This window comes from Ambystoma mexicanum (genome assembly GCF_040938575.1).
Source record: "Ambystoma mexicanum isolate Mex_15411 chromosome 12 unlocalized genomic scaffold, UKY_AmexF1_1 Mex_chr12_unloc.1, whole genome shotgun sequence".
Classification (NCBI taxonomy): domain Eukaryota; kingdom Metazoa; phylum Chordata; class Amphibia; order Caudata; family Ambystomatidae; genus Ambystoma; species Ambystoma mexicanum.
In genome coordinates this window covers 14,734,357-14,757,196 of record NW_027182322.1, presented here as the reverse complement: position 1 = coordinate 14,757,196, position 22,840 = coordinate 14,734,357, and the positions used below count along the sequence as shown (strand labels likewise).

The 22,840-nt window shown below is 46.5% G+C and overlaps 4 non-coding genes across 4 annotated transcripts; all 4 read left to right on the top strand.

Annotated features, from left to right (window-relative positions):
• The first annotated feature begins 6,261 nt into the window (after positions 1 to 6,261).
• TRNAA-CGC (transfer RNA alanine (anticodon CGC)) lies at positions 6,262 to 6,333 on the top strand. Its single transcript has one exon. It is a non-coding gene; the product is annotated as a tRNA-Ala (tRNA).
• Positions 6,334 to 11,176: 4,843 nt separating this feature from the next.
• On the top strand, positions 11,177 to 11,248 carry TRNAA-CGC (transfer RNA alanine (anticodon CGC)). Its single transcript has one exon. It is a non-coding gene; the product is annotated as a tRNA-Ala (tRNA).
• A 2,393-nt stretch (positions 11,249 to 13,641) lies between these two features.
• Positions 13,642 to 13,713, top strand: TRNAA-CGC (transfer RNA alanine (anticodon CGC)). Its single transcript has one exon. It is a non-coding gene; the product is annotated as a tRNA-Ala (tRNA).
• Positions 13,714 to 18,554: 4,841 nt separating this feature from the next.
• Positions 18,555 to 18,626, top strand: TRNAA-CGC (transfer RNA alanine (anticodon CGC)). The gene has a single exon. It is a non-coding gene; the product is annotated as a tRNA-Ala (tRNA).
• Positions 18,627 to 22,840: the final 4,214 nt, after the last annotated feature.

Genomic DNA, 22,840 nt, shown 5'->3' with positions numbered 1-22,840 from the left:
TGAAAATAGTGTCTCCACCGGTCCCCCTGCTAGGCAGTGGTGTCATTCTGAGGTGCTGTGCACGCTCACCAACTATCACCCCCTCTGACCTTTCCCACCGCAGAACACCCTGAATGCATTCAGCGGGTTATGCTTCATTCTAGGGCTGCAATGGATCGCCTAGTGGCAAAACCAATGGAAGCACCATTGACCTTCCGCAGAATTCCACTGCTTGTCTGCCTAGAGAAGCGACATCTGCCGAGTGTGCTAGGGACACTCATGACGGCAGAGCTATAGAGTGGTGGGTCCACGTTGCTTTCCACTAGCCAGCAAATACAGAAGGACATCCGAAAGAGGTGTCAGTCTATCTAGCAACATATGTGGGCTTTCGGCTGGAGGAATTCCTGCGCGAAATGGTGCTATCTCATTTTTGGTGTTTGAAGACATACATATATATATATATATATATATATATATTTATTTTTTCTCCATAACTACACTTCTCAAATCTGGGGCATCTATCCGAGATGGCTGTGTCACATTATGTGATGTCTCAGGCACCAACGTGATGAGATCGACCTGGCGCTTTAACTTTGTCATTGTAAGTAGTAAGATGTAATTTGGCAGTTGTCATGTTTTTTCATATGCACTACTGCAAACCCCTTTCCTTACTTAGCCCACTCCCTCCTGAAGCTTTTAGGTGTGATGAGGAAGCGTCCTCTCAGCGGGGATGTAGCTCAGTGGTAGAGCGCATGCTTTGCATGTATGAGGACCTGGGGCATTTCCACTTGTTTCTCTTTTTGACTGTCATATGATCTCTATCCACTAGATGGCCCTTTGAGCACAGTAATCCTCTGGTGGAAATCTTCCCCTGGAAGTCATCTCTTATGGAGAAGCAAAATGCACACTGCTTCAGTGTGACCATGAGGTTTTCCATTCTTGCTCCAGTTTTCCCTGCTCTTTTGCTAGTGCTTCACTCGGCAGAATGTTTTGACCAGAAGAGTTCTCCCTGAAAATTATGTCTGCGGGACAGACACACTGCATACCGAGGGGATGTAGCTCAGTGGTAGAGCACTTGCTTTGCATGGATGAGGCCCTGGGTCCAATCCCTGGCATCTCCAATTGTTTCCCTTTTTTTGACTGTCATATGGTCTCTGTCCACGAGATGGCTCTTTGAGCACGGTAATCCTCTGGTGGAATACTTCCCCTGGAAGTCATCTCTTATGGAGAAGCATAATGCACACTGCTTCAGCTGACCATGTGCTTTTCCAGTCTTGCTCCCGTTTTCCCTGGTCTTTTGCTAGTGCTTCAGTTGGCAGCATATTTTGACCGGAAGAATTCTCCCAGGAAAAGATGTCTGCAGGACAGGCCCACTGCACACCGAGGGGATGTAGCTCAGTGGTAGAGCGCATGCTTCGCATGTATGAGGTCCCGATCTCCATTTGCATAAACATCAGTGTGATTTTGTCCCGGTTATTTTGTATTTCACACTGCAACTCGGGCCATGATTATAGGATCATCGACATTCATATCTATTTGTCTGAGAAAACGCTGGTGCCCGTATGGCAAACCTGCCTATAATATATCACTGAGGTTTACGTCCCTGCCAGTGTCAACATCCTGTATGCCTTCACAATCACTACAAATAGAAATGCACAGAGAGAAACATCACACCACAGTTTTAACGGTGCAGAATCGTGAAAGTATTGGCATTGCCTTGCGTTTCTTTTCAGTCGATTGTTTTGGTTCCGAATGTATAGCTCCACCATTGTACCTTTGTAGCATATGATGCCTAGCTTTAAAAATAATTTGTTTTCACTGGATGTGGCCACAGATGTGCCTCTGTTGTCAACCTAAGTCGATCAGGTTCTGTAACTTGTTAGTTTTGAGCTGGAATATCCTACCAGCTCTGCTGCTGGGGCCTATCTCTGGCTTCTAAAAGCAAAAGTCTTGAACATATTGATATTTTTCATTAGTTGGTCAGGGGAATTGCATGGGGGGGCAGCCTTTCTGCATGTTTCTATGGACAACCAGACACAGGTGGCTCTAAAATGAAGTCTGCCATTTGGAAACTCCAATTCGACAGTTACCGTCAGTTCTGGGCGCTGTTAGTCCCAAGCAGCCAGCCAGCATCTGGTAGATTTCACAGTTCCTTGCTGGCAGTGGGCATGTAACTCAGTGGTAGAGCACATACTTGGGAAGTATGAGGCCACAGGTTCGATCCCAGGCATCTCCATGTGATATTTTTCCTCAATTGTGGGCTTTTCATCCTGTACATAGGAATTAGGATGATGTGTTCTTTTGCCATACTAAATCCTGTTCCTGAACGTCTTCTCTTTGGAGCCGATGATTGTGGACATGCACGGTGCACCATGCTTCAGTGTGATGTCTGCTTTTTTCATTGGAAGCCTGTTAGCCTGATCTCTTACCGGGATGACACAAGGCAGACTCGTTCAGACAGAGGGGCATTGGCTGAAAATAGTGTCTCCACCGGTCCCCCTGCTAGGCAGTGGTGTCATTCTGAGGTGCTGTGCACGCTCACCAACTATCACCCCCTCTGACCTTTCCCACCGCAGAACACCCTGAATGCATTCAGCGGGTTATGCTTCATTCTAGGGCTGCAATGGATCGCCTAGTGGCAAAACCAATGGAAGCACCATTGACCTTCCGCAGAATTCCACTGCTTGTCTGCCTAGAGAAGCGACATCTGCCGAGTGTGCTAGGGACACTCATGACGGCAGAGCTATAGAGTGGTGGGTCCACGTTGCTTTCCACTAGCCAGCAAATACAGAAGGACATCCGAAAGAGGTGTCAGTCTATCTAGCAACATATGTGGGCTTTCGGCTGGAGGAATTCCTGCGCGAAATGGTGCTATCTCATTTTTGGTGTTTGAAGACATACATATATATATATATATATATATATTTATTTTTTCTCCATAACTACACTTCTCAAATCTGGGGCATCTATCCGAGATGGCTGTGTCACATTATGTGATGTCTCAGGCACCAACGTGATGAGATCGACCTGGCGCTTTAACTTTGTCATTGTAAGTAGTAAGATGTAATTTGGCAGTTGTCATGTTTTTTCATATGCACTACTGCAAACCCCTTTCCTTACTTAGCCCACTCCCTCCTGAAGCTTTTAGGTGTGATGAGGAAGCGTCCTCTCAGCGGGGATGTAGCTCAGTGGTAGAGCGCATGCTTTGCATGTATGAGGACCTGGGGCATTTCCACTTGTTTCTCTTTTTGACTGTCATATGATCTCTATCCACTAGATGGCCCTTTGAGCACAGTAATCCTCTGGTGGAAATCTTCCCCTGGAAGTCATCTCTTATGGAGAAGCAAAATGCACACTGCTTCAGTGTGACCATGAGGTTTTCCATTCTTGCTCCAGTTTTCCCTGCTCTTTTGCTAGTGCTTCACTCGGCAGAATGTTTTGACCAGAAGAGTTCTCCCTGAAAATTATGTCTGCGGGACAGACACACTGCATACCGAGGGGATGTAGCTCAGTGGTAGAGCACTTGCTTTGCATGGATGAGGCCCTGGGTCCAATCCCTGGCATCTCCAATTGTTTCCCTTTTTTTGACTGTCATATGGTCTCTGTCCACGAGATGGCTCTTTGAGCACGGTAATCCTCTGGTGGAATACTTCCCCTGGAAGTCATCTCTTATGGAGAAGCATAATGCACACTGCTTCAGCTGACCATGTGCTTTTCCAGTCTTGCTCCCGTTTTCCCTGGTCTTTTGCTAGTGCTTCAGTTGGCAGCATATTTTGACCGGAAGAATTCTCCCAGGAAAAGATGTCTGCAGGACAGGCCCACTGCACACCGAGGGGATGTAGCTCAGTGGTAGAGCGCATGCTTCGCATGTATGAGGTCCCGATCTCCATTTGCATAAACATCAGTGTGATTTTGTCCCGGTTATTTTGTATTTCACACTGCAACTCGGGCCATGATTATAGGATCATCGACATTCATATCTATTTGTCTGAGAAAACGCTGGTGCCCGTATGGCAAACCTGCCTATAATATATCACTGAGGTTTACGTCCCTGCCAGTGTCAACATCCTGTATGCCTTCACAATCACTACAAATAGAAATGCACAGAGAGAAACATCACACCACAGTTTTAACGGTGCAGAATCGTGAAAGTATTGGCATTGCCTTGCGTTTCTTTTCAGTCGATTGTTTTGGTTCCGAATGTATAGCTCTACCATTGTACCTTTGTAGCATATGATGCCTAGCTTTAAAAATAATTTGTTTTCACTGGATGTGGCCACAGATGTGCCTCTGTTGTCAACCTAAGTCGATCAGGTTCTGTAACTTGTTAGTTTTGAGCTGGAATATCCTACCAGCTCTGCTGCTGGGGCCTATCTCTGGCTTCTAAAAGCAAAAGTCTTGAACATATTGATATTTTTCATTAGTTGGTCAGGGGAATTGCATGGGGGGGCAGCCTTTCTGCATGTTTCTATGGACAACCAGACACAGGTGGCTCTAAAATGAAGTCTGCCATTTGGAAACTCCAATTCGACAGTTACCGTCAGTTCTGGGCGCTGTTAGTCCCAAGCAGCCAGCCAGCATCTGGTAGATTTCACAGTTCCTTGCTGGCAGTGGGCATGTAACTCAGTGGTAGAGCACATACTTGGGAAGTATGAGGCCACAGGTTCGATCCCAGGCATCTCCATGTGATATTTTTCCTCAATTGTGGGCTTTTTATCCTGTACATAGGAATTAGGATGATGTGTTCTTTTGCCATACTAAATCCTGTTCCTGAACGTCTTCTCTTTGGAGCCGATGATTGTGGACATGCACGGTGCACCATGCTTCAGTGTGATGTCTGCTTTTTTCATTGGAAGCCTGTTAGCCTGATCTCTTACCGGGATGACACAAGGCAGACTCGTTCAGACAGAGGGGCATTGGCTGAAAATAGTGTCTCCACCGGTCCCCCTGCTAGGCAGTGGTGTCATTCTGAGGTGCTGTGCACGCTCACCAACTATCACCCCCTCTGACCTTTCCCACCGCAGAACACCCTGAATGCATTCAGCGGGTTATGCTTCATTCTAGGGCTGCAATGGATCGCCTAGTGGCAAAACCAATGGAAGCACCATTGACCTTCCGCAGAATTCCACTGCTTGTCTGCCTAGAGAAGCGACATCTGCCGAGTGTGCTAGGGACACTCATGACGGCAGAGCTATAGAGTGGTGGGTCCACGTTGCTTTCCACTAGCCAGCAAATACAGAAGGACATCCGAAAGAGGTGTCAGTCTATCTAGCAACATATGTGGGCTTTCGGCTGGAGGAATTCCTGCGCGAAATGATGCTATCTCATTTTTGGTGTTTGAAGACATACATATATATATATATATATATATATATTTATTTTTTCTCCATAACTACACTTCTCAAATCTGGGGCATCTATCCGAGATGGCTGTGTCACATTATGTGATGTCTCAGGCACCAACGTGATGAGATCGACCTGGCGCTTTAACTTTGTCATTGTAAGTAGTAAGATGTAATTTGGCAGTTGTCATGTTTTTTCATATGCACTACTGCAAACCCCTTTCCTTACTTAGCCCACTCCCTCCTGAAGCTTTTAGGTGTGATGAGGAAGCGTCCTCTCAGCGGGGATGTAGCTCAGTGGTAGAGCGCATGCTTTGCATGTATGAGGACCTGGGGCATTTCCACTTGTTTCTCTTTTTGACTGTCATATGATCTCTATCCACTAGATGGCCCTTTGAGCACAGTAATCCTCTGGTGGAAATCTTCCCCTGGAAGTCATCTCTTATGGAGAAGCAAAATGCACACTGCTTCAGTGTGACCATGAGGTTTTCCATTCTTGCTCCAGTTTTCCCTGCTCTTTTGCTAGTGCTTCACTCGGCAGAATGTTTTGACCAGAAGAGTTCTCCCTGAAAATTATGTCTGCGGGACAGACACACTGCATACCGAGGGGATGTAGCTCAGTGGTAGAGCACTTGCTTTGCATGGATGAGGCCCTGGGTCCAATCCCTGGCATCTCCAATTGTTTCCCTTTTTTTGACTGTCATATGGTCTCTGTCCACGAGATGGCTCTTTGAGCACGGTAATCCTCTGGTGGAATACTTCCCCTGGAAGTCATCTCTTATGGAGAAGCATAATGCACACTGCTTCAGCTGACCATGTGCTTTTCCAGTCTTGCTCCCGTTTTCCCTGGTCTTTTGCTAGTGCTTCAGTTGGCAGCATATTTTGACCGGAAGAATTCTCCCAGGAAAAGATGTCTGCAGGACAGGCCCACTGCACACCGAGGGGATGTAGCTCAGTGGTAGAGCGCATGCTTCGCATGTATGAGGTCCCGGGTTCAATCCCCGGCATCTCCATTTGCATAAACATCAGTGTGATTTTGTCCCGGTTATTTTGTATTTCACACTGCAACTCGGGCCATGATTATAGGATCATCGACATTCATATCTATTTGTCTGAGAAAACGCTGGTGCCCGTATGGCAAACCTGCCTATAATATATCACTGAGGTTTACGTCCCTGCCAGTGTCAACATCCTGTATGCCTTCACAATCACTACAAATAGAAATGCACAGAGAGAAACATCACACCACAGTTTTAACGGTGCAGAATCGTGAAAGTATTGGCATTGCCTTGCGTTTCTTTTCAGTCGATTGTTTTGGTTCCGAATGTATAGCTCCACCATTGTACCTTTGTAGCATATGATGCCTAGCTTTAAAAATAATTTGTTTTCACTGGATGTGGCCACAGATGTGCCTCTGTTGTCAACCTAAGTCGATCAGGTTCTGTAACTTGTTAGTTTTGAGCTGGAATATCCTACCAGCTCTGCTGCTGGGGCCTATCTCTGGCTTCTAAAAGCAAAAGTCTTGAACATATTGATATTTTTCATTAGTTGGTCAGGGGAATTGCATGGGGGGGCAGCCTTTCTGCATGTTTCTATGGACAACCAGACACAGGTGGCTCTAAAATGAAGTCTGCCATTTGGAAACTCCAATTCGACAGTTACCGTCAGTTCTGGGCGCTGTTAGTCCCAAGCAGCCAGCCAGCATCTGGTAGATTTCACAGTTCCTTGCTGGCAGTGGGGATGTAACTCAGTGGTAGAGCACATACTTGGGAAGTATGAGGCCACAGGTTCGATCCCAGGCATCTCCATGTGATATTTTTCCTCAATTGTGGGCTTTTTATCCTGTACATAGGAATTAGGATGATGTGTTCTTTTGCCATACTAAATCCTGTTCCTGAACGTCTTCTCTTTGGAGCCGATGATTGTGGACATGCACGGTGCACCATGCTTCAGTGTGATGTCTGCTTTTTTCATTGGAAGCCTGTTAGCCTGATCTCTTACCGGGATGACACAAGGCAGACTCGTTCAGACAGAGGGGCATTGGCTGAAAATAGTGTCTCCACCGGTCCCCCTGCTAGGCAGTGGTGTCATTCTGAGGTGCTGTGCACGCTCACCAACTATCACCCCCTCTGACCTTTCCCACCGCAGAACACCCTGAATGCATTCAGCGGGTTATGCTTCATTCTAGGGCTGCAATGGATCGCCTAGTGGCAAAACCAATGGAAGCACCATTGACCTTCCGCAGAATTCCACTGCTTGTCTGCCTAGAGAAGCGACATCTGCCGAGTGTGCTAGGGACACTCATGACGGCAGAGCTATAGAGTGGTGGGTCCACGTTGCTTTCCACTAGCCAGCAAATACAGAAGGACATCCGAAAGAGGTGTCAGTCTATCTAGCAACATATGTGGGCTTTCGGCTGGAGGAATTCCTGCGCGAAATGGTGCTATCTCATTTTTGGTGTTTGAAGACATACATATATATATATATATATATATATATTTATTTTTTCTCCATAACTACACTTCTCAAATCTGGGGCATCTATCCGAGATGGCTGTGTCACATTATGTGATGTCTCAGGCACCAACGTGATGAGATCGACCTGGCGCTTTAACTTTGTCATTGTAAGTAGTAAGATGTAATTTGGCAGTTGTCATGTTTTTTCATATGCACTACTGCAAACCCCTTTCCTTACTTAGCCCACTCCCTCCTGAAGCTTTTAGGTGTGATGAGGAAGCGTCCTCTCAGCGGGGATGTAGCTCAGTGGTAGAGCGCATGCTTTGCATGTATGAGGACCTGGGGCATTTCCACTTGTTTCTCTTTTTGACTGTCATATGATCTCTATCCACTAGATGGCCCTTTGAGCACAGTAATCCTCTGGTGGAAATCTTCCCCTGGAAGTCATCTCTTATGGAGAAGCAAAATGCACACTGCTTCAGTGTGACCATGAGGTTTTCCATTCTTGCTCCAGTTTTCCCTGCTCTTTTGCTAGTGCTTCACTCGGCAGAATGTTTTGACCAGAAGAGTTCTCCCTGAAAATTATGTCTGCGGGACAGACACACTGCATACCGAGGGGATGTAGCTCAGTGGTAGAGCACTTGCTTTGCATGGATGAGGCCCTGGGTCCAATCCCTGGCATCTCCAATTGTTTCCCTTTTTTTGACTGTCATATGGTCTCTGTCCACGAGATGGCTCTTTGAGCACGGTAATCCTCTGGTGGAATACTTCCCCTGGAAGTCATCTCTTATGGAGAAGCATAATGCACACTGCTTCAGCTGACCATGTGCTTTTCCAGTCTTGCTCCCGTTTTCCCTGGTCTTTTGCTAGTGCTTCAGTTGGCAGCATATTTTGACCGGAAGAATTCTCCCAGGAAAAGATGTCTGCAGGACAGGCCCACTGCACACCGAGGGGATGTAGCTCAGTGGTAGAGCGCATGCTTCGCATGTATGAGGTCCCGATCTCCATTTGCATAAACATCAGTGTGATTTTGTCCCGGTTATTTTGTATTTCACACTGCAACTCGGGCCATGATTATAGGATCATCGACATTCATATCTATTTGTCTGAGAAAACGCTGGTGCCCGTATGGCAAACCTGCCTATAATATATCACTGAGGTTTACGTCCCTGCCAGTGTCAACATCCTGTATGCCTTCACAATCACTACAAATAGAAATGCACAGAGAGAAACATCACACCACAGTTTTAACGGTGCAGAATCGTGAAAGTATTGGCATTGCCTTGCGTTTCTTTTCAGTCGATTGTTTTGGTTCCGAATGTATAGCTCTACCATTGTACCTTTGTAGCATATGATGCCTAGCTTTAAAAATAATTTGTTTTCACTGGATGTGGCCACAGATGTGCCTCTGTTGTCAACCTAAGTCGATCAGGTTCTGTAACTTGTTAGTTTTGAGCTGGAATATCCTACCAGCTCTGCTGCTGGGGCCTATCTCTGGCTTCTAAAAGCAAAAGTCTTGAACATATTGATATTTTTCATTAGTTGGTCAGGGGAATTGCATGGGGGGGCAGCCTTTCTGCATGTTTCTATGGACAACCAGACACAGGTGGCTCTAAAATGAAGTCTGCCATTTGGAAACTCCAATTCGACAGTTACCGTCAGTTCTGGGCGCTGTTAGTCCCAAGCAGCCAGCCAGCATCTGGTAGATTTCACAGTTCCTTGCTGGCAGTGGGCATGTAACTCAGTGGTAGAGCACATACTTGGGAAGTATGAGGCCACAGGTTCGATCCCAGGCATCTCCATGTGATATTTTTCCTCAATTGTGGGCTTTTTATCCTGTACATAGGAATTAGGATGATGTGTTCTTTTGCCATACTAAATCCTGTTCCTGAACGTCTTCTCTTTGGAGCCGATGATTGTGGACATGCACGGTGCACCATGCTTCAGTGTGATGTCTGCTTTTTTCATTGGAAGCCTGTTAGCCTGATCTCTTACCGGGATGACACAAGGCAGACTCGTTCAGACAGAGGGGCATTGGCTGAAAATAGTGTCTCCACCGGTCCCCCTGCTAGGCAGTGGTGTCATTCTGAGGTGCTGTGCACGCTCACCAACTATCACCCCCTCTGACCTTTCCCACCGCAGAACACCCTGAATGCATTCAGCGGGTTATGCTTCATTCTAGGGCTGCAATGGATCGCCTAGTGGCAAAACCAATGGAAGCACCATTGACCTTCCGCAGAATTCCACTGCTTGTCTGCCTAGAGAAGCGACATCTGCCGAGTGTGCTAGGGACACTCATGACGGCAGAGCTATAGAGTGGTGGGTCCACGTTGCTTTCCACTAGCCAGCAAATACAGAAGGACATCCGAAAGAGGTGTCAGTCTATCTAGCAACATATGTGGGCTTTCGGCTGGAGGAATTCCTGCGCGAAATGATGCTATCTCATTTTTGGTGTTTGAAGACATACATATATATATATATATATATATATATTTATTTTTTCTCCATAACTACACTTCTCAAATCTGGGGCATCTATCCGAGATGGCTGTGTCACATTATGTGATGTCTCAGGCACCAACGTGATGAGATCGACCTGGCGCTTTAACTTTGTCATTGTAAGTAGTAAGATGTAATTTGGCAGTTGTCATGTTTTTTCATATGCACTACTGCAAACCCCTTTCCTTACTTAGCCCACTCCCTCCTGAAGCTTTTAGGTGTGATGAGGAAGCGTCCTCTCAGCGGGGATGTAGCTCAGTGGTAGAGCGCATGCTTTGCATGTATGAGGACCTGGGGCATTTCCACTTGTTTCTCTTTTTGACTGTCATATGATCTCTATCCACTAGATGGCCCTTTGAGCACAGTAATCCTCTGGTGGAAATCTTCCCCTGGAAGTCATCTCTTATGGAGAAGCAAAATGCACACTGCTTCAGTGTGACCATGAGGTTTTCCATTCTTGCTCCAGTTTTCCCTGCTCTTTTGCTAGTGCTTCACTCGGCAGAATGTTTTGACCAGAAGAGTTCTCCCTGAAAATTATGTCTGCGGGACAGACACACTGCATACCGAGGGGATGTAGCTCAGTGGTAGAGCACTTGCTTTGCATGGATGAGGCCCTGGGTCCAATCCCTGGCATCTCCAATTGTTTCCCTTTTTTTGACTGTCATATGGTCTCTGTCCACGAGATGGCTCTTTGAGCACGGTAATCCTCTGGTGGAATACTTCCCCTGGAAGTCATCTCTTATGGAGAAGCATAATGCACACTGCTTCAGCTGACCATGTGCTTTTCCAGTCTTGCTCCCGTTTTCCCTGGTCTTTTGCTAGTGCTTCAGTTGGCAGCATATTTTGACCGGAAGAATTCTCCCAGGAAAAGATGTCTGCAGGACAGGCCCACTGCACACCGAGGGGATGTAGCTCAGTGGTAGAGCGCATGCTTCGCATGTATGAGGTCCCGGGTTCAATCCCCGGCATCTCCATTTGCATAAACATCAGTGTGATTTTGTCCCGGTTATTTTGTATTTCACACTGCAACTCGGGCCATGATTATAGGATCATCGACATTCATATCTATTTGTCTGAGAAAACGCTGGTGCCCGTATGGCAAACCTGCCTATAATATATCACTGAGGTTTACGTCCCTGCCAGTGTCAACATCCTGTATGCCTTCACAATCACTACAAATAGAAATGCACAGAGAGAAACATCACACCACAGTTTTAACGGTGCAGAATCGTGAAAGTATTGGCATTGCCTTGCGTTTCTTTTCAGTCGATTGTTTTGGTTCCGAATGTATAGCTCCACCATTGTACCTTTGTAGCATATGATGCCTAGCTTTAAAAATAATTTGTTTTCACTGGATGTGGCCACAGATGTGCCTCTGTTGTCAACCTAAGTCGATCAGGTTCTGTAACTTGTTAGTTTTGAGCTGGAATATCCTACCAGCTCTGCTGCTGGGGCCTATCTCTGGCTTCTAAAAGCAAAAGTCTTGAACATATTGATATTTTTCATTAGTTGGTCAGGGGAATTGCATGGGGGGGCAGCCTTTCTGCATGTTTCTATGGACAACCAGACACAGGTGGCTCTAAAATGAAGTCTGCCATTTGGAAACTCCAATTCGACAGTTACCGTCAGTTCTGGGCGCTGTTAGTCCCAAGCAGCCAGCCAGCATCTGGTAGATTTCACAGTTCCTTGCTGGCAGTGGGGATGTAACTCAGTGGTAGAGCACATACTTGGGAAGTATGAGGCCACAGGTTCGATCCCAGGCATCTCCATGTGATATTTTTCCTCAATTGTGGGCTTTTTATCCTGTACATAGGAATTAGGATGATGTGTTCTTTTGCCATACTAAATCCTGTTCCTGAACGTCTTCTCTTTGGAGCCGATGATTGTGGACATGCACGGTGCACCATGCTTCAGTGTGATGTCTGCTTTTTTCATTGGAAGCCTGTTAGCCTGATCTCTTACCGGGATGACACAAGGCAGACTCGTTCAGACAGAGGGGCATTGGCTGAAAATAGTGTCTCCACCGGTCCCCCTGCTAGGCAGTGGTGTCATTCTGAGGTGCTGTGCACGCTCACCAACTATCACCCCCTCTGACCTTTCCCACCGCAGAACACCCTGAATGCATTCAGCGGGTTATGCTTCATTCTAGGGCTGCAATGGATCGCCTAGTGGCAAAACCAATGGAAGCACCATTGACCTTCCGCAGAATTCCACTGCTTGTCTGCCTAGAGAAGCGACATCTGCCGAGTGTGCTAGGGACACTCATGACGGCAGAGCTATAGAGTGGTGGGTCCACGTTGCTTTCCACTAGCCAGCAAATACAGAAGGACATCCGAAAGAGGTGTCAGTCTATCTAGCAACATATGTGGGCTTTCGGCTGGAGGAATTCCTGCGCGAAATGGTGCTATCTCATTTTTGGTGTTTGAAGACATACATATATATATATATATATATATATATTTATTTTTTCTCCATAACTACACTTCTCAAATCTGGGGCATCTATCCGAGATGGCTGTGTCACATTATGTGATGTCTCAGGCACCAACGTGATGAGATCGACCTGGCGCTTTAACTTTGTCATTGTAAGTAGTAAGATGTAATTTGGCAGTTGTCATGTTTTTTCATATGCACTACTGCAAACCCCTTTCCTTACTTAGCCCACTCCCTCCTGAAGCTTTTAGGTGTGATGAGGAAGCGTCCTCTCAGCGGGGATGTAGCTCAGTGGTAGAGCGCATGCTTTGCATGTATGAGGACCTGGGGCATTTCCACTTGTTTCTCTTTTTGACTGTCATATGATCTCTATCCACTAGATGGCCCTTTGAGCACAGTAATCCTCTGGTGGAAATCTTCCCCTGGAAGTCATCTCTTATGGAGAAGCAAAATGCACACTGCTTCAGTGTGACCATGAGGTTTTCCATTCTTGCTCCAGTTTTCCCTGCTCTTTTGCTAGTGCTTCACTCGGCAGAATGTTTTGACCAGAAGAGTTCTCCCTGAAAATTATGTCTGCGGGACAGACACACTGCATACCGAGGGGATGTAGCTCAGTGGTAGAGCACTTGCTTTGCATGGATGAGGCCCTGGGTCCAATCCCTGGCATCTCCAATTGTTTCCCTTTTTTTGACTGTCATATGGTCTCTGTCCACGAGATGGCTCTTTGAGCACGGTAATCCTCTGGTGGAATACTTCCCCTGGAAGTCATCTCTTATGGAGAAGCATAATGCACACTGCTTCAGCTGACCATGTGCTTTTCCAGTCTTGCTCCCGTTTTCCCTGGTCTTTTGCTAGTGCTTCAGTTGGCAGCATATTTTGACCGGAAGAATTCTCCCAGGAAAAGATGTCTGCAGGACAGGCCCACTGCACACCGAGGGGATGTAGCTCAGTGGTAGAGCGCATGCTTCGCATGTATGAGGTCCCGGGTTCAATCCCCGGCATCTCCATTTGCATAAACATCAGTGTGATTTTGTCCCGGTTATTTTGTATTTCACACTGCAACTCGGGCCATGATTATAGGATCATCGACATTCATATCTATTTGTCTGAGAAAACGCTGGTGCCCGTATGGCAAACCTGCCTATAATATATCACTGAGGTTTACGTCCCTGCCAGTGTCAACATCCTGTATGCCTTCACAATCACTACAAATAGAAATGCACAGAGAGAAACATCACACCACAGTTTTAACGGTGCAGAATCGTGAAAGTATTGGCATTGCCTTGCGTTTCTTTTCAGTCGATTGTTTTGGTTCCGAATGTATAGCTCCACCATTGTACCTTTGTAGCATATGATGCCTAGCTTTAAAAATAATTTGTTTTCACTGGATGTGGCCACAGATGTGCCTCTGTTGTCAACCTAAGTCGATCAGGTTCTGTAACTTGTTAGTTTTGAGCTGGAATATCCTACCAGCTCTGCTGCTGGGGCCTATCTCTGGCTTCTAAAAGCAAAAGTCTTGAACATATTGATATTTTTCATTAGTTGGTCAGGGGAATTGCATGGGGGGGCAGCCTTTCTGCATGTTTCTATGGACAACCAGACACAGGTGGCTCTAAAATGAAGTCTGCCATTTGGAAACTCCAATTCGACAGTTACCGTCAGTTCTGGGCGCTGTTAGTCCCAAGCAGCCAGCCAGCATCTGGTAGATTTCACAGTTCCTTGCTGGCAGTGGGGATGTAACTCAGTGGTAGAGCACATACTTGGGAAGTATGAGGCCACAGGTTCGATCCCAGGCATCTCCATGTGATATTTTTCCTCAATTGTGGGCTTTTTATCCTGTACATAGGAATTAGGATGATGTGTTCTTTTGCCATACTAAATCCTGTTCCTGAACGTCTTCTCTTTGGAGCCGATGATTGTGGACATGCACGGTGCACCATGCTTCAGTGTGATGTCTGCTTTTTTCATTGGAAGCCTGTTAGCCTGATCTCTTACCGGGATGACACAAGGCAGACTCGTTCAGACAGAGGGGCATTGGCTGAAAATAGTGTCTCCACCGGTCCCCCTGCTAGGCAGTGGTGTCATTCTGAGGTGCTGTGCACGCTCACCAACTATCCCCCCCTCTGACCTTTCCCACCGCAGAACACCCTGAATGCATTCAGCGGGTTATGCTTCATTCTAGGGCTGCAATGGATCGCCTAGTGGCAAAACCAATGGAAGCACCATTGACCTTCCGCAGAATTCCACTGCTTGTCTGCCTAGAGAAGCGACATCTGCCGAGTGTGCTAGGGACACTCATGACGGCAGAGCTATAGAGTGGTGGGTCCACGTTGCTTTCCACTAGCCAGCAAATACAGAAGGACATCCGAAAGAGGTGTCAGTCTATCTAGCAACATATGTGGGCTTTCGGCTGGAGGAATTCCTGCGCGAAATGGTGCTATCTCATTTTTGGTGTTTGAAGACATACATATATATATATATATATATATATTTATTTTTTCTCCATAACTACACTTCTCAAATCTGGGGCATCTATCCGAGATGGCTGTGTCACATTATGTGATGTCTCAGGCACCAACGTGATGAGATCGACCTGGCGCTTTAACTTTGTCATTGTAAGTAGTAAGATGTAATTTGGCAGTTGTCATGTTTTTTCATATGCACTACTGCAAACCCCTTTCCTTACTTAGCCCACTCCCTCCTGAAGCTTTTAGGTGTGATGAGGAAGCGTCCTCTCAGCGGGGATGTAGCTCAGTGGTAGAGCGCATGCTTTGCATGTATGAGGACCTGGGGCATTTCCACTTGTTTCTCTTTTTGACTGTCATATGATCTCTATCCACTAGATGGCCCTTTGAGCACAGTAATCCTCTGGTGGAAATCTTCCCCTGGAAGTCATCTCTTATGGAGAAGCAAAATGCACACTGCTTCAGTGTGACCATGAGGTTTTCCATTCTTGCTCCAGTTTTCCCTGCTCTTTTGCTAGTGCTTCACTCGGCAGAATGTTTTGACCAGAAGAGTTCTCCCTGAAAATTATGTCTGCGGGACAGACACACTGCATACCGAGGGGATGTAGCTCAGTGGTAGAGCACTTGCTTTGCATGGATGAGGCCCTGGGTCCAATCCCTGGCATCTCCAATTGTTTCCCTTTTTTTGACTGTCATATGGTCTCTGTCCACGAGATGGCTCTTTGAGCACGGTAATCCTCTGGTGGAATACTTCCCCTGGAAGTCATCTCTTATGGAGAAGCATAATGCACACTGCTTCAGCTGACCATGTGCTTTTCCAGTCTTGCTCCCGTTTTCCCTGGTCTTTTGCTAGTGCTTCAGTTGGCAGCATATTTTGACCGGAAGAATTCTCCCAGGAAAAGATGTCTGCAGGACAGGCCCACTGCACACCGAGGGGATGTAGCTCAGTGGTAGAGCGCATGCTTCGCATGTATGAGGTCCCGATCTCCATTTGCATAAACATCAGTGTGATTTTGTCCCGGTTATTTTGTATTTCACACTGCAACTCGGGCCATGATTATAGGATCATCGACATTCATATCTATTTGTCTGAGAAAACGCTGGTGCCCGTATGGCAAACCTGCCTATAATATATCACTGAGGTTTACGTCCCTGCCAGTGTCAACATCCTGTATGCCTTCACAATCACTACAAATAGAAATGCACAGAGAGAAACATCACACCACAGTTTTAACGGTGCAGAATCGTGAAAGTATTGGCATTGCCTTGCGTTTCTTTTCAGTCGATTGTTTTGGTTCCGAATGTATAGCTCCACCATTGTACCTTTGTAGCATATGATGCCTAGCTTTAAAAATAATTTGTTTTCACTGGATGTGGCCACAGATGTGCCTCTGTTGTCAACCTAAGTCGATCAGGTTCTGTAACTTGTTAGTTTTGAGCTGGAATATCCTACCAGCTCTGCTGCTGGGGCCTATCTCTGGCTTCTAAAAGCAAAAGTCTTGAACATATTGATATTTTTCATTAGTTGGTCAGGGGAATTGCATGGGGGGGCAGCCTTTCTGCATGTTTCTATGGACAACCAGACACAGGTGGCTCTAAAATGAAGTCTGCCATTTGGAAACTCCAATTCGACAGTTACCGTCAGTTCTGGGCGCTGTTAGTCCCAAGCAGCCAGCCAGCATCTGGTAGATTTCACAGTTCCTTGCTGGCAGTGGGCATGTAACTCAGTGGTAGAGCACATACTTGGGAAGTATGAGGCCACAGGTTCGATCCCAGGCATCTCCATGTGATATTTTTCCTCAATTGTGGGCTTTTCATCCTGTACATAGGAATTAGGATGATGTGTTCTTTTGCCATACTAAATCCTGTTCCTGAACGTCTTCTCTTTGGAGCCGATGATTGTGGACATGCACGGTGCACCATGCTTCAGTGTGATGTCTGCTTTTTTCATTGGAAGCCTGTTAGCCTGATCTCTTACCGGGATGACACAAGGCAGACTCGTTCAGACAGAGGGGCATTGGCTGAAAATAGTGTCTCCACCGGTCCCCCTGCTAGGCAGTGGTGTCATTCTGAGGTGCTGTGCACGCTCACCAACTATCACCCCCTCTGACCTTTCCCACCGCAGAACACCCTGAATGCATTCAGCGGGTTATGCTTCATTCTAGGGCTGCAATGGATCGCCTAGTGGCAAAACCAATGGAAGCACCATTGACCTTCCGCAGAATTCCACTGCTTGTCTGCCTAGAGAAGCGACATCTGCCGAGTGTGCTAGGGACACTCATGACGGCAGAGCTATAGAGTGGTGGGTCCACGTTGCTTTCCACTAGCCAGCAAATACAGAAGGACATCCGAAAGAGGTGTCAGTCTATCTAGCAACATATGTGGGCTTTCGGCTGGAGGAATTCCTGCGCGAAATGATGCTATCTCATTTTTGGTGTTTGAAGACATACATATATATATATATATATATATATATTTATTTTTTCTCCATAACTACACTTCTCAAATCTGGGGCATCTATCCGAGATGGCTGTGTCACATTATGTGATGTCTCAGGCACCAACGTGATGAGATCGACCTGGCGCTTTAACTTTGTCATTGTAAGTAGTAAGATGTAATTTGGCAGTTGTCATGTTTTTTCATATGCACTACTGCAAACCCCTTTCCTTACTTAGCCCACTCCCTCCTGAAGCTTTTAGGTGTGATGAGGAAGCGTCCTCTCAGCGGGGATGTAGCTCAGTGGTAGAGCGCATGCTTTGCATGTATGAGGACCTGGGGCATTTCCACTTGTTTCTCTTTTTGACTGTCATATGATCTCTATCCACTAGATGGCCCTTTGAGCACAGTAATCCTCTGGTGGAAATCTTCCCCTGGAAGTCATCTCTTATGGAGAAGCAAAATGCACACTGCTTCAGTGTGACCATGAGGTTTTCCATTCTTGCTCCAGTTTTCCCTGCTCTTTTGCTAGTGCTTCACTCGGCAGAATGTTTTGACCAGAAGAGTTCTCCCTGAAAATTATGTCTGCGGGACAGACACACTGCATACCGAGGGGATGTAGCTCAGTGGTAGAGCACTTGCTTTGCATGGATGAGGCCCTGGGTCCAATCCCTGGCATCTCCAATTGTTTCCCTTTTTTTGACTGTCATATGGTCTCTGTCCACGAGATGGCTCTTTGAGCACGGTAATCCTCTGGTGGAATACTTCCCCTGGAAGTCATCTCTTATGGAGAAGCATAATGCACACTGCTTCAGCTGACCATGTGCTTTTCCAGTCTTGCTCCCGTTTTCCCTGGTCTTTTGCTAGTGCTTCAGTTGGCAGCATATTTTGACCGGAAGAATTCTCCCAGGAAAAGATGTCTGCAGGACAGGCCCACTGCACACCGAGGGGATGTAGCTCAGTGGTAGAGCGCATGCTTCGCATGTATGAGGTCCCGGGTTCAATCCCCGGCATCTCCATTTGCATAAACATCAGTGTGATTTTGTCCCGGTTATTTTGTATTTCACACTGCAACTCGGGCCATGATTATAGGATCATCGACATTCATATCTATTTGTCTGAGAAAACGCTGGTGCCCGTATGGCAAACCTGCCTATAATATATCACTGAGGTTTACGTCCCTGCCAGTGTCAACATCCTGTATGCCTTCACAATCACTACAAATAGAAATGCACAGAGAGAAACATCACACCACAGTTTTAACGGTGCAGAATCGTGAAAGTATTGGCATTGCCTTGCGTTTCTTTTCAGTCGATTGTTTTGGTTCCGAATGTATAGCTCCACCATTGTACCTTTGTAGCATATGATGCCTAGCTTTAAAAATAATTTGTTTTCACTGGATGTGGCCACAGATGTGCCTCTGTTGTCAACCTAAGTCGATCAGGTTCTGTAACTTGTTAGTTTTGAGCTGGAATATCCTACCAGCTCTGCTGCTGGGGCCTATCTCTGGCTTCTAAAAGCAAAAGTCTTGAACATATTGATATTTTTCATTAGTTGGTCAGGGGAATTGCATGGGGGGGCAGCCTTTCTGCATGTTTCTATGGACAACCAGACACAGGTGGCTCTAAAATGAAGTCTGCCATTTGGAAACTCCAATTCGACAGTTACCGTCAGTTCTGGGCGCTGTTAGTCCCAAGCAGCCAGCCAGCATCTGGTAGATTTCACAGTTCCTTGCTGGCAGTGGGGATGTAACTCAGTGGTAGAGCACATACTTGGGAAGTATGAGGCCACAGGTTCGATCCCAGGCATCTCCATGTGATATTTTTCCTCAATTGTGGGCTTTTTATCCTGTACATAGGAATTAGGATGATGTGTTCTTTTGCCATACTAAATCCTGTTCCTGAACGTCTTCTCTTTGGAGCCGATGATTGTGGACATGCACGGTGCACCATGCTTCAGTGTGATGTCTGCTTTTTTCATTGGAAGCCTGTTAGCCTGATCTCTTACCGGGATGACACAAGGCAGACTCGTTCAGACAGAGGGGCATTGGCTGAAAATAGTGTCTCCACCGGTCCCCCTGCTAGGCAGTGGTGTCATTCTGAGGTGCTGTGCACGCTCACCAACTATCACCCCCTCTGACCTTTCCCACCGCAGAACACCCTGAATGCATTCAGCGGGTTATGCTTCATTCTAGGGCTGCAATGGATCGCCTAGTGGCAAAACCAATGGAAGCACCATTGACCTTCCGCAGAATTCCACTGCTTGTCTGCCTAGAGAAGCGACATCTGCCGAGTGTGCTAGGGACACTCATGACGGCAGAGCTATAGAGTGGTGGGTCCACGTTGCTTTCCACTAGCCAGCAAATACAGAAGGACATCCGAAAGAGGTGTCAGTCTATCTAGCAACATATGTGGGCTTTCGGCTGGAGGAATTCCTGCGCGAAATGGTGCTATCTCATTTTTGGTGTTTGAAGACATACATATATATATATATATATATATATATATTTATTTTTTCTCCATAACTACACTTCTCAAATCTGGGGCATCTATCCGAGATGGCTGTGTCACATTATGTGATGTCTCAGGCACCAACGTGATGAGATCGACCTGGCGCTTTAACTTTGTCATTGTAAGTAGTAAGATGTAATTTGGCAGTTGTCATGTTTTTTCATATGCACTACTGCAAACCCCTTTCCTTACTTAGCCCACTCCCTCCTGAAGCTTTTAGGTGTGATGAGGAAGCGTCCTCTCAGCGGGGATGTAGCTCAGTGGTAGAGCGCATGCTTTGCATGTATGAGGACCTGGGGCATTTCCACTTGTTTCTCTTTTTGACTGTCATATGATCTCTATCCACTAGATGGCCCTTTGAGCACAGTAATCCTCTGGTGGAAATCTTCCCCTGGAAGTCATCTCTTATGGAGAAGCAAAATGCACACTGCTTCAGTGTGACCATGAGGTTTTCCATTCTTGCTCCAGTTTTCCCTGCTCTTTTGCTAGTGCTTCACTCGGCAGAATGTTTTGACCAGAAGAGTTCTCCCTGAAAATTATGTCTGCGGGACAGACACACTGCATACCGAGGGGATGTAGCTCAGTGGTAGAGCACTTGCTTTGCATGGATGAGGCCCTGGGTCCAATCCCTGGCATCTCCAATTGTTTCCCTTTTTTTGACTGTCATATGGTCTCTGTCCACGAGATGGCTCTTTGAGCACGGTAATCCTCTGGTGGAATACTTCCCCTGGAAGTCATCTCTTATGGAGAAGCATAATGCACACTGCTTCAGCTGACCATGTGCTTTTCCAGTCTTGCTCCCGTTTTCCCTGGTCTTTTGCTAGTGCTTCAGTTGGCAGCATATTTTGACCGGAAGAATTCTCCCAGGAAAAGATGTCTGCAGGACAGGCCCACTGCACACCGAGGGGATGTAGCTCAGTGGTAGAGCGCATGCTTCGCATGTATGAGGTCCCGATCTCCATTTGCATAAACATCAGTGTGATTTTGTCCCGGTTATTTTGTATTTCACACTGCAACTCGGGCCATGATTATAGGATCATCGACATTCATATCTATTTGTCTGAGAAAACGCTGGTGCCCGTATGGCAAACCTGCCTATAATATATCACTGAGGTTTACGTCCCTGCCAGTGTCAACATCCTGTATGCCTTCACAATCACTACAAATAGAAATGCACAGAGAGAAACATCACACCACAGTTTTAACGGTGCAGAATCGTGAAAGTATTGGCATTGCCTTGCGTTTCTTTTCAGTCGATTGTTTTGGTTCCGAATGTATAGCTCCACCATTGTACCTTTGTAGCATATGATGCCTAGCTTTAAAAATAATTTGTTTTCACTGGATGTGGCCACAGATGTGCCTCTGTTGTCAACCTAAGTCGATCAGGTTCTGTAACTTGTTAGTTTTGAGCTGGAATATCCTACCAGCTCTGCTGCTGGGGCCTATCTCTGGCTTCTAAAAGCAAAAGTCTTGAACATATTGATATTTTTCATTAGTTGGTCAGGGGAATTGCATGGGGGGGCAGCCTTTCTGCATGTTTCTATGGACAACCAGACACAGGTGGCTCTAAAATGAAGTCTGCCATTTGGAAACTCCAATTCGACAGTTACCGTCAGTTCTGGGCGCTGTTAGTCCCAAGCAGCCAGCCAGCATCTGGTAGATTTCACAGTTCCTTGCTGGCAGTGGGCATGTAACTCAGTGGTAGAGCACATACTTGGGAAGTATGAGGCCACAGGTTCGATCCCAGGCATCTCCATGTGATATTTTTCCTCAATTGTGGGCTTTTCATCCTGTACATAGGAATTAGGATGATGTGTTCTTTTGCCATACTAAATCCTGTTCCTGAACGTCTTCTCTTTGGAGCCGATGATTGTGGACATGCACGGTGCACCATGCTTCAGTGTGATGTCTGCTTTTTTCATTGGAAGCCTGTTAGCCTGATCTCTTACCGGGATGACACAAGGCAGACTCGTTCAGACAGAGGGGCATTGGCTGAAAATAGTGTCTCCACCGGTCCCCCTGCTAGGCAGTGGTGTCATTCTGAGGTGCTGTGCACGCTCACCAACTATCACCCCCTCTGACCTTTCCCACCGCAGAACACCCTGAATGCATTCAGCGGGTTATGCTTCATTCTAGGGCTGCAATGGATCGCCTAGTGGCAAAACCAATGGAAGCACCATTGACCTTCCGCAGAATTCCACTGCTTGTCTGCCTAGAGAAGCGACATCTGCCGAGTGTGCTAGGGACACTCATGACGGCAGAGCTATAGAGTGGTGGGTCCACGTTGCTTTCCACTAGCCAGCAAATACAGAAGGACATCCGAAAGAGGTGTCAGTCTATCTAGCAACATATGTGGGCTTTCGGCTGGAGGAATTCCTGCGCGAAATGGTGCTATCTCATTTTTGGTGTTTGAAGACATACATATATATATATATATATATATATATATTTATTTTTTCTCCATAACTACACTTCTCAAATCTGGGGCATCTATCCGAGATGGCTGTGTCACATTATGTGATGTCTCAGGCACCAACGTGATGAGATCGACCTGGCGCTTTAACTTTGTCATTGTAAGTAGTAAGATGTAATTTGGCAGTTGTCATGTTTTTTCATATGCACTACTGCAAACCCCTTTCCTTACTTAGCCCACTCCCTCCTGAAGCTTTTAGGTGTGATGAGGAAGCGTCCTCTCAGCGGGGATGTAGCTCAGTGGTAGAGCG